Genomic DNA, 10,911 nt, shown 5'->3' on the forward strand with positions numbered 1-10,911 from the left:
TGTTCCAGCCTAGCTGGGCTTTGCAGCCCGGCATTTTTGGGCTCTTTTCCTTGGACTCCCACCCTACAGGGCTGGGGGAAGCTCCTGCAGCTCCCCCCAGGGCCGGCAGCAGCTCAGCGCTGCGATGTGGGTGATGCTCCCGGGGCTGTCGCTCCACATTTCCCTCCTGTCTGGCTCCGGGTGGTGGGAGGAGATGCTCAGCTTTGTCTCGGTGCCGATCGGGAATGTCTTTTCTCTCTCGGGATGAGGAAGCCGATCTGCATTCGTGCCCTGTCATCCGCGGAGCCGGCAGAATTATTCACGTAATTCACGAGTTCCTGGGGAGAACCTCGGCTTCTCCTCCCCCTCCTGCTGCTCTGGAGCTGGAGCAGCGGCTCAAGGAGAGGCAGAGGGGAAGGGGGACAGGGACAGATGGGTGGTGGATGGTGAAATGCCCAGAGTTCAGTCACCCCCAGCTGCCACCGTGAGCAGGTAACCATGGAGACATCAGGATGCACGGCGTGCCTGGTCCCCGAGGAACAGCACGTGTGGATTTAAATAAACACACCCCGGGCTTGGCATGGGGCCTGGGGCATTCGGCTGGCTGCCAGCCGGGTGAGTCCCAGCTGAGAGAGCCCATGGACAGCAGGATTTGGGAGCACCGTGCAGGGCTGGGTGTGAGATGCTGGCGAAGCTCTGGGGAGCTGGAGGGATGCCCTCCAACAGGGAATGTTCTCCTCCCTGCCAGTGCCAGCTTGTGGGAATGCAGGAGAATGAGTGGGAGAATTACTGACAGGAGTGGACCCTGGGGCAGCATTTGCACCCTTCTGTGCATGCCAGAACAGCCTTGCTTGGGCTGGATCGTGGTGTGCAGGGTTTTCTATCCATCTAGGAGTCGTTTGAGGGATTTCTGTCCATCCCGAGGAGAATGGGAACATGCAGGTTTTCCTCTGGCAGGAGGATGGATGAATGAATGAGCGAGGGGAGCGCTGGATGAGGTGCTCACATGAAGCACTCATCTCCAAGGTTCTCCTCATTCCGATTCAGGGATGGAGGTTTCAAAGAGACAGCAGCCAGGCTGCGTGGCACAGTGTCCCTGCCAGGGGTGACAGAGGGGCCAGGGGGGCACTGCAGAGCCACAGGGTGTCCTGGCAAAGCACAGGGAGCAGAAGTGCTGCCCCAGCTCTGGGCTGTGTGCCAGGACAGGGGTTGTGTGCCCCGGGGCAGCTTTGGGGCAGCCTTTGTGGCCAGCCCGGGAAGATTAAAATCCAGGATGCTGCTGGATGTTGCCAAGCCACGCAGGTTTCCTTTTTGGAGTGTGGTGAAGGGAAAAAGCCCAGGCCAAGGGACATGGAGGTGTGGGCTACCCAAAGGAGCCTGCAGGGTGTGGCCTCCCAGAGGAGGGATGAGATTTTGAGGGCTCCTGTGCCCAGCAGCTGCGCCGTGCCAGGGGGAATGTGAGAAATCTGTGTGAGAAATCTCTGTGAGAAATCTGCGTGCTGCCTCGGCAGTGCTGGGGGCGCTCCTGGAGGGACACAGAGCGGCAGTGTCACCTCCAGGTCCAGCCTGGGACAGGCAAACAGCGCCCAGGCAGAGGGAGAACAGATGCACCTCTGCAAAGGGGGTGAAGGAAGGAGCCCGGCACGCACAGCCCCTTCCCAGCGGGGTGGGGGGGATGTGCAGCCGTGTCCCTTGTCCCCACAGCTGCCCTGTTTTGCCTGGTTGTCACGGTCACCGTGCCCTGGTGACCGGGGAGGAGGAGGAGGAGGGGCTGGGGGCAATGGGGGCTCCCCGGCCGGGTTTGGGGGTGCTGCTGCGGGCTGTCCTGGCTGGGCAGAGGGCAGTGTGTGCCCGGGGCTGTGCCAGGGGCTGTGTGCCCGGACAGTGCCGCCGCCGTGTGTTGTCTCGGCTCCTTCCCTCCTTTGTTATCCCCCGTCTGCCCCCTCTGGTTGATGTGCGAGCTCCCTTCCTCCGATTGTCACAAATTTCTTTTTCACTGTGTGGGCAGGAGACAGATTTTAACTGTCTCTATTTTCTTCCCTTTTTTTTTTTTTAAATTTGGTTTTATCCCCCCCTTCCCCCTTCCCTTCCCCGCTCCTCTCGTCTCTCCCTCCCCCCTTCCTCTCCCCTCCCTCCTTTTTTTTTCCCCTCCCTTCCCCACGGCTCTTTCCCTCCCTTTTCCATTACAAACCATGCCTGTGGAATCCCCCCCGGCCGGATCCATGCCTCCGTGCCCAGGTAAGGATGCCCAGCGGGATGGGGGCCCTGGACCCGCTCCCGCTCCTCTCCCAAAGTCCGCGGGGACATCGCGTGTGTCCCCCCCAACCGCCCCGCCAGCTCGCTGCTACCTGTTGGGGACGGTCGGGAGACGCCAGTTGGGGCTGTCTCCATCCTCCTCCTCCTCCTCCTCTCTCCGAGCGATTCCCGGTGGGCACCGCTGCTGTCTCCGCTCTCGGGATGCGCGGGGCTCCGCGGATGCAGCAGCCGGCGGCCACAGGTGGGTTCTGCCCGGCCACCTCGGCGGTTCCAGCGCCGCTCCGGGACGACACCCCAACTTTGAAGCCCGGTTTTGCCCGTTTCCCGAGGTTTTTGAGGCGCGGGGGTCGGCTCTGGCAAAGTTTGGCTCTGGCTCTCTGCTCAGGGCGGTTTGGGGGGGAATGGGGGTCCCGGGGGACTCGCCAGGCTCGGGAAGGATGCTGTGTTAGTGGGGGTGCCCACCCTCCTGCCCCCGTGGGTGAGGCCGGATTGAGGTGTCAGCCCTCTGCTCCCCTGCCCTGGGGAGCCCTGGCTGGGATGCTCGGGGCTCCTCCGGCTCCAGCCCACCTCCCCTGCCAGCCCAGGGCTTCCCAAATGAGCGGGATCCCTTTGCTCCTCTTCTCTTCCCGGGGCTCTGTCTCGTGTCGTCTCTCTGCTCCCAGTCCCCGCTTTCTGCGGGTCCAGGTGCTGCTCCGGAGAGCCTGGGTGCTGCTGCTGGCAGTGATGAGTGAGTGGGGTCCTACATCAGGGATTGTTTGCCTCCTTCCTCCGGCTCTCCCAGCTCCTCTTGCGTTGCAGAGCGCGTGTTTGGGTGCTCGTGGCTCTGCTCTGCGGGCTCGCTCCGTGCTGCACTCCGGGCTCAGGGTGCCCTGGGTGGGGTGACACTCTGGGCTGGTCCGTGCTGCACACGGGGCTCAGGGTGCCCTGGGTGGGGTGACACTCCAGGCTCAGGGTGCCCCGGGTGCAGTGACACTCTGGGCTCAGGGTACCCTGGATGAGGTGACACTCTGAGCTCAGGGACACTATGGGCTCAGGGTGCCCCAGGCTCAGGGTGCTCTGGATGAGGTGACACTCTGAGCTCAGGGTACCCTGGGTGCGGTGACACTCTGGGCTCAGGGTGCCCTGGTTGCAGTGACACTGAGCTCAGGGTGCCCTGGTTGCAGTGACACTCTGAGCTCAGGGTGCCCTGGGTTCGGTGACACTCTGGGCTCAGGGTGCCCTGGATGAGGTGACTCTGAGCTCAGGGTGCCCTGGATGAGGTGACTCTGAGCTCAGGGTGCCCTGGTTGCAGTGACACTCTGAGCTCAGCGTGCCCTGGGTTTGGTGACACTCCGGGCTCAGGGTGCCCTGGGTTCAGTGACACTCCAGCTGGCCCTGACCCGCGGCAGGGCTGCTCTGGCACAGGAGGCAGAGCAGCACGGAGGGCGCTGCCAGCGGGATGAGCCGGGCGCTCCAGCTGCTGCTGCCGGCAGCTCTGGGGAGGCTGGGGCACAGCCAGCACCCCTGAGTGACAGGAGACACCCCTGAGTGACAGGAGACACCACCCAAATGGCAGCGTTTCCTGCAGCCCCCTGTGCCCAAAGCAGGCAGGCTGAGCTCTCCTGGAGCTGCTGGTGCTGCTGGTGGCATCAGGCCCTGGCACTGAACTCCCCTCTGTCTCTGCTGCTGCCTGGCAGAATTGCTTCGCTCCTCAGCGGTCCTGGAATGCCTGGAAAGTTTGTCTGCTGTAGTTTGGGAAGCATTTGCACCCCTTGAGCACTTGGGAGGGTTCCTCCTCCTCTGCTGCCACGCAGGGCAGTGCAAACATTGTGCCAGGGACGGGCTGAGTGAGAGCACGGCCCTGCCCCTGGCACCCTGGCACCTTTTTGGGACAGGTGACGGGCTGATGCCGAGGCAGAGCCTCCCTCTGGCTCACTGAGGGCACTAATGGGGACCTGAGCACGTGTGTGACCCCTCTGGCAGCCCTGTCCCCTGGGCCGTGTGAGGCTGCAGCCCGCCGTGGCCCATCCCCGGCGTGGCTGAGTCAATGCAGCCACCCACTGCATCCAGCGTGTGACTCACAGCTCCTCATGCACTGCTGTGAATCACTCACAGCCACACCGGTGACTTTGGTGACAGCTGAGAAGAGAAACCGGTGCCCCCAGCACTCCCCCAGCACCTCTGCTGCTGCCAGATGGGCTCCTGGTGGTGACCCAAGGGAACTTCTGTGAGTGCCAGCCGGAGTTTCTGCTCATTCCCGCATCCTGCAGGTGCCACTGGGGATGCTCCTGGCTGGAATTTATGGGTGGGCACTGGGCTGGAGCAGCCAGGGGGTGACCCTTGTGCTCTGCTTGCTACATTGGGGTGACTCTGGTGTCGTTCTGAGGCACCTCCCTCAGGCCTGGGGGGCACTTTGGGTCAGTTCTCCCAGCACTGCTCCATTTTCCCTCTCTGCTGTGGTGGTGTGGAGCCCCTGCTCTGGGCTCTCCCCAGCCCCTGGGGTGCAGCAGCACTGCCCGAGCCCCAGCCTGAGCAGCTGGGGATGAGCAAGGGGGGCCAGGAAAAGCTCCGGATGCCCCCATGGCTGTGGCTGGCACATGGTGGGGCCGGCAGCTCGGCTGGTGCCTGCCGTGCTCCTCACTGCCCTGTCCCCGCTGGCTCCCCCGGGGCCGGAGGTGCCTGGTGCCACTCAAAGAGGCTCGTTAATTAATTAATTAACCTCCCCAGGGACTGCTGGCTGTCACCTTCCTGCCTCTGCTGGAGACAGGCCAAAGGAGCAGCCTGGCGACACACTGCCGGCTCCTGCCTCTCCGGGCAGGGATTCCAGGGACTCTGCATCCCTTCCCCACCACGGGCAGGGATTCCAGCCATCCTGCATCCCTTTCCAGCCATGGACAGGGATTCCAGCCCTCCTGAATCCCTTCCCAATGATGGACAGGGATTCTAGCCATCCTGCATCCCTCCCAGGGATTCCAGGGACCCTGCATCCCTTCCCAACCACTGATAGGGTTTCCAGCCAACCTGAATCCCTCCCCAACCACTGATAGGATTCCAGCCATCCTGCATCCATTCCCAGCCATGGACAGGGATTCCAGCCATCCTGCATCCCTCACAGGGATTCCAGTGACCCTGCATCCCTCCCCAACCACAGGCAGGGTCCTGCATCCCTCTCCAAGCCACAGGCAGGGATTCCACTCATCCTGCATCCCTTCCCAACCACTGATAAGGATTCCAGGCACCCTGCATCCATTCCCAACCACGGACAGGGATTCCAGCATCTTCTCCCCCTGAGAGGGCCACTCATCTTGCCATGACAGATTCAATTGCATCTCACAAATGAGGTCTGATCAGCTGATCACTCATTTTCATGTAGGATTCCAGACCCTCATCATTCAACCACGGACAGGGATTCCAGCCATCCTGCATCCCTCCCCAACCACGGAGAGGGATTCCAGCCACCCTCCATTCCTTCCCAGTCATGGACAGGGATTCCAGCCCTCCTGCATCCCTTCCCAGTCGCTGATAGGAATTCCAGCCACTCTCAATCCCTCCCCAACCACCGTACACAAGTGCTGGGGGTTAGCGGAGCATCCCTGTGTCCCCACTCCAGCGGTGTGTTTAGGAGGAGATGATAAATAAATCCAGTGCCTTGCAGCTCCACAGAGCTCCAGGGAAGGCACAGCCAAGGAGCAGAGGGGACCAGAAAAGCTCCCCAGGTGCCTTCCAGGTCTCAGCCTGCCCCTCATCCACCTCCTGAGTCTTTTCCACGCTGCTTTGCTTTATCCCTGCCTGTTGCTCTTGCGAAAGCTCTTTCCACCCTCCCCACCAGCAGGTCCCCTCCTTCCTTCCTGCTCCCCGCGGCTGAAATGAAGTGCTGGAGTATTTCAGGGATGTCAAAACATACCATTAGTCACGGTGGTGAGGCCTCGTGCCTGGGGAGAGGCTGCTGAGCTCTCTGTCAGCCTGAGGAATGATCAGGGCAGGCGGGAGCCCAGGGGCGAAGGCTTTGGGCTTTCTCCCTTTCTGGTACCCCTGGCATCATCCTGACTTTGCTCTGAGCCAGCAGGTTGGCTCGGGTGCTCCCTGGCACCAATTGTTCCACAGTTCCCCAGTGATGCTGGGATGTGGCATCTGCAAAGTGAGGGGGGTGGGATTCTCCCCACAGAAATCCCGTGTCAAGGGCACCCTCCCATCGTGCTATTTACTGGCTCAGAAGGGCTGTTTTTCCTCCTCTTCAGCAGAGATGTGCTGGGATCTGTGCTCCCTGCTTCAGAGGCTGCCTGTGGTGGATTTAAATCCAATATTGGGTTTTCCAGGCAGTTGTTTAAAGGAACCAGCATGGGCACCAAAACACCCGCTCCTGCAGTTTGCCATCCACAGGCATCCCTGCTTCCCAGCCTGGCTCTGGGCTATTGTTCTGTTTCTTTAGTGCCAAAACACTTTATTTGCTCTCACTTAACACACAGGGAATGGGGGATCCCATTAAAAGCACCCCAAGCTCTGGGTGTGCAGCCCCTGCCCCAGGCATTGGAGGTGTCTGAGCCTGATCTCTGCAGGAAAGCTCAGAATGATCGGGGGGAAGGGGCTCAGCTCCCGTGGTTCTGCCAGGAGTGCTGCCTATAAATAAGCACAAACCAGCTGGAAAGGTGCCTCAAAGCACAGAGGTGTGGGCAGGCCTGGGCCTCACCCCTGACAGCACATCCCTGGAGAGGCTCATTAAGCTGTGGCTAATGTTTCTGTGAAGTTCTCTGGTGCAGCCAAGAGCATTTGCGTTCCCCTTGCCTTGTTTGCCCACCAAGCTGCAGGCAGAAGGTGCTGAGGCTTCCCAAGCAGGGCTGGGAAATCATAACCTGGCTTAAAATTAATTAAAGCTTGTCCTAAGAGGAGAAGAGCACCTCTTGTGCACGTTCCCATGTCCTGGATGTGCCCTAGGGTGGGTCAGGGTGGTACTTCCATGTTGGTTTTGAGATGAGTTTTAATTGAAACCTTGCGTGAGAAAATCGGGCTGTACCGAAGGGGAGTTGCTCAAGATGGTGGCTAATTACTGTGATTAACTGAGCAACACTTCGGGCTCCTCTCCCTCCTGCTCTGCCTCTCATCCTGGCCCCTGGGGAGTGATGGCTGCAGCAGCCAGGGAAGGATCACACCCTGCTTATTTGGGGGACTGGGAGATGGGGCACAGCCCCCCAGCACTGGGGTTGTCTCCCTGGCCATCTCTGAGCCTCTGCTTCCCCTAAAAATAGGAGCATTTCTCTCTGGAAGCAGCTGGGGAGGGGAGAATCATTGCTGTGGGCATGGCTGGAGCTGGGACCCTTCTTGTGGTGTGACACAGGGTGAGAAACTCCATCCTAAATCCTACAAATGTGAGTTGGGACATATGGGACGTGTTGGGAAACAGGGGCAGCCCTTGAGTTTTTTTCCTCTGTGCGATTTTTCCCTGTGATGGGGTCCCTCCTTCAGTTCTGCCCCACCCAAGGCTGCCTTTGGGTGTTTGGTTCTGGCTTCCTAAACCTTAAAAAAGCCCTGTTTACAAAACCTGTCCCTGCTGTCTGCTTCCGTGGGCTGCGCTCCCGGCTCCCAGCGAAATGTGTCACTTGCACCCAGCATTATTTTTAGAGCTGAGGTTTGCAGAATGCAAAGGCTGGGCAGGTTTTTCCAGGGTGCCAGATTTTCCAGGGAGGAGGAGGAGGAGGAAGAGGAAGAGGGGATCGAGTTGATTTCTTGCTCTGTGCCGCTGTGTGGTGGCTGCTGCCTCGCCAGTTGTGAGATGGTTCCACATCTGCGTGGGGATTTATGGATTCTTCATGTGCATCTCTACTTGTTCTTTCTTTTGGTCCTCCTTGCTCTGTGTTCACTGGTGTTGCTGCCTCCCTGTTCCATCTTTGGAGGCTGCTCTGGGTTGCTGGTCTCCCTGCCTGTCCATGCAGCCCTTTTCCTTGCCTGGCAGCAGCTGCACTGTGCCCAGGGCTGGTTGGGATGGACGGGCAGCAGGAATGGGCTGGGTGTCAGCTGAGGTTTGCAGGATGCAAAGGCTGGGCAGGTTTTTCCAGGGTCCCAGATTCCTGGAGGGAGGAGGAGGAAGAGGAAGAGGGGATTGAGTTGATCTCTTGCTCTGTGCCACTGCATGGTGGCTCATTGCACCAGTGTCCTCTGAGGTGATGCTCACATGGCTTTTCCACATCTAGGTGGGGATTTATGGACCCTTCATGTGCCTCTCTACTTGTTCTTTCTTTTGGTCCTCCTTGCTCTGTGCTCAGTGGTGTTGCTGCCTCTCTGACCCATCTTTGGATCCTCCCAGCCCTTTTCCTTGCCTGACAGCAGCTGCTCTGTGCCCAGGGCTGGTTGGGATGGACGGGCAGCAGGAATGGGCTGGGTGTCAGCTGCTCTGGAGCTGTGGGGAGCTGGTCCTGCCAGCAGAGCTTTGCTTTGTCCAGGTTCACCTTCACACCTGTCTCAGGAGCTCCTCCCTCTCCTTCCATCCTGCTTCTGATCCAGGCTGGGAAACCACTCTGTACATCAGCCTGCTGCCCTGTAAACCCTCTCCTGCTCTTCTCTCTGCCTCCTGAGCTCTGGGAAAGGCTCCTTCCCCCCCAGCCTGACTTGCATGCATCAATGAACTCTTAAATCTTCCACTGGGCACGTGTCTGCTTGTGTGTTTTTTCCAAGGGGTCTGAAGGTGGATGAAGTTGCTGATGGGTACCAGATTCATGCTCCACACGTGTGAAACTTGGTCTCTTCTGAGAGATTAATGGGTTTTTTGGGCAGGGACCTACAGGGGGCTGTGGAAACTGAGTCTTTATAAAGACAGTGTCCCAAAATCTGCAGTGTGAAATGGGCACTAGGAGGTTGGCCTTGTTCTGTTGATAGTGGATGTGTATTCTGTGATTCTGTCCCAGAGCTGTCCCAGGGCCATCCCCTCTGTAGATCCTGGGGCATCAGAAGTGCTGCTGGGTCTTGGAGCGCTTTGCAGTGGGGGTGAGGAATGCCCTTAAATGCCTTTTTGTGGGTTGGGGTGATGCTGGGCAAGGAGGGGAGGAAACCACTCCTCAGGGTGATCCAGGGAATCCATGGACATCCTGTGTGTTGGACCAGGGTGCAAAACCAGCACACCATGGACAGGGATGTTCCCTCAGCCTTGGAAGCAGCAGTTTGGTTGAAATTGAAACACTTCTGTGGGGTGAAGCTGGTTTTACACCAGGCAAAATCATGAGAACCAGTAGAAAGGGTGAGAGGAGGGTAGAAGTTTTAACAGCATCCAAGTTTGATGGTAAGGGCAATAGGAAGGGCAATAGGAAGCTGAAGGTTTGGAGGCTTCAGGTTTGAGAGCCATCTTTTAAATCTGGTGCTGTTTTTCCTGTGGTGGATGTGATATAAAAAGCAAAACTGAAATGAAGCGCGTCTGCTGTGTTGGAGTAGACACTTTGAACCAGATAAAATGACTTTTTTTCGTCCTTCTCCCCCCACCTTGGCACTTTTGCCCCCAGCAGATCTCTTCTGCCACCCCACAGCCTGGGCAGGCAGATCTATTAAAGACCTTGCAGGGAGAATTTCTCACTCTGCTGCAGGATTTTTCCCTTTTCCCACTGAGTTATGGTCCAGGCTCCTGATCTGGCCCTTGGGGTGGTGTTTTCCCTCTCCCAGCACTGCGTGGCCAGGGATGCTGCAGCGTTCCCTGCCTGCCTCCCGTTCCAGTGCCTGCTCCCAGCCACCTGCCAAGCCTCCCTCTGTGCCTGCCACATCTCCCTCGAGTCCCCTGTGGCTGCCATGACTTTGTTTTAGTCACTTTGCGTGTGTTGCTCATGCAGGGAGCAGTCAGTGCTGCTCAGAGCGTTTATCAGCCCTGAAGCCGTCACCTATTTGCTACTTGTTATTCCAGGTATTTAATTTGCTGCTTGAGAGCTGGAGCTTGTTTTTCCCTATGATTCCCTCTGAAGGGAGGTGGTTTTTCAGCTTCTGCCTCGGGGAGGAGGTGATGGAGAGGGCTTTGCTGTGCCTGGGGCTGTGGCTGAGCCTCAGAGCTGGGCTCTGACCTGGCGCCATCCCTTGCTGGGATTTTTGGGTGACTGGAGCTGGCCCAGAGCAAAAGCTGTAATCTGAATTAATGTTTTAATTATGCTGCTCTCTTCCCCAAGGGCTGTTCTCTTTGTTTTGAATGTGTTAAGCTCTTGCTTGCATTTTTCCTTGCTCCCCTCCCCGTGCAGCCCTTTCCAGGATGAGCTGGGCTGAGGTGATGAAAAGAAAAGCTGAAGCTGCTCTGATGGCTCAAATATGTATTTTACTAATAAAGGCTTCCTCTGTGAATGAAGTGCCCAGCAGCAGGAGCAGAGTCAAAGCGAGGTTTTAAATCAGCTTGAAAAAAAATCAGATTGGAGAGGGAGCAACTGATGGTGTTTTCATCTCCCTCTGTTATTCCTCAGTTCCTTTAATAATTCAGGTGGGGTTTTTTTTCTATATTAAACAGACCAGACTTGGCAAATGAGTGGAATGTGGCTCCTGGAGCTACAGAGTAAGTACTGAGCCTTGACAGCTCTCCTTTCTGGGTGATACTGGATCCTTGCTGTTAGAAAACACAAGTACCCTACACCAGGAATTGATCATCCTGTCTTGCAGCACATTATTATTTTTATTTTTATTTTTATTTTTATTTTTATTTTTATTTTTATTTTTATTTTTATTTTTATTTTTATTTTTATTTTT

This window comes from Camarhynchus parvulus, chromosome 8 (assembly GCF_901933205.1).
Source record: "Camarhynchus parvulus chromosome 8, STF_HiC, whole genome shotgun sequence".
NCBI classification, from domain to species: domain Eukaryota; kingdom Metazoa; phylum Chordata; class Aves; order Passeriformes; family Thraupidae; genus Camarhynchus; species Camarhynchus parvulus.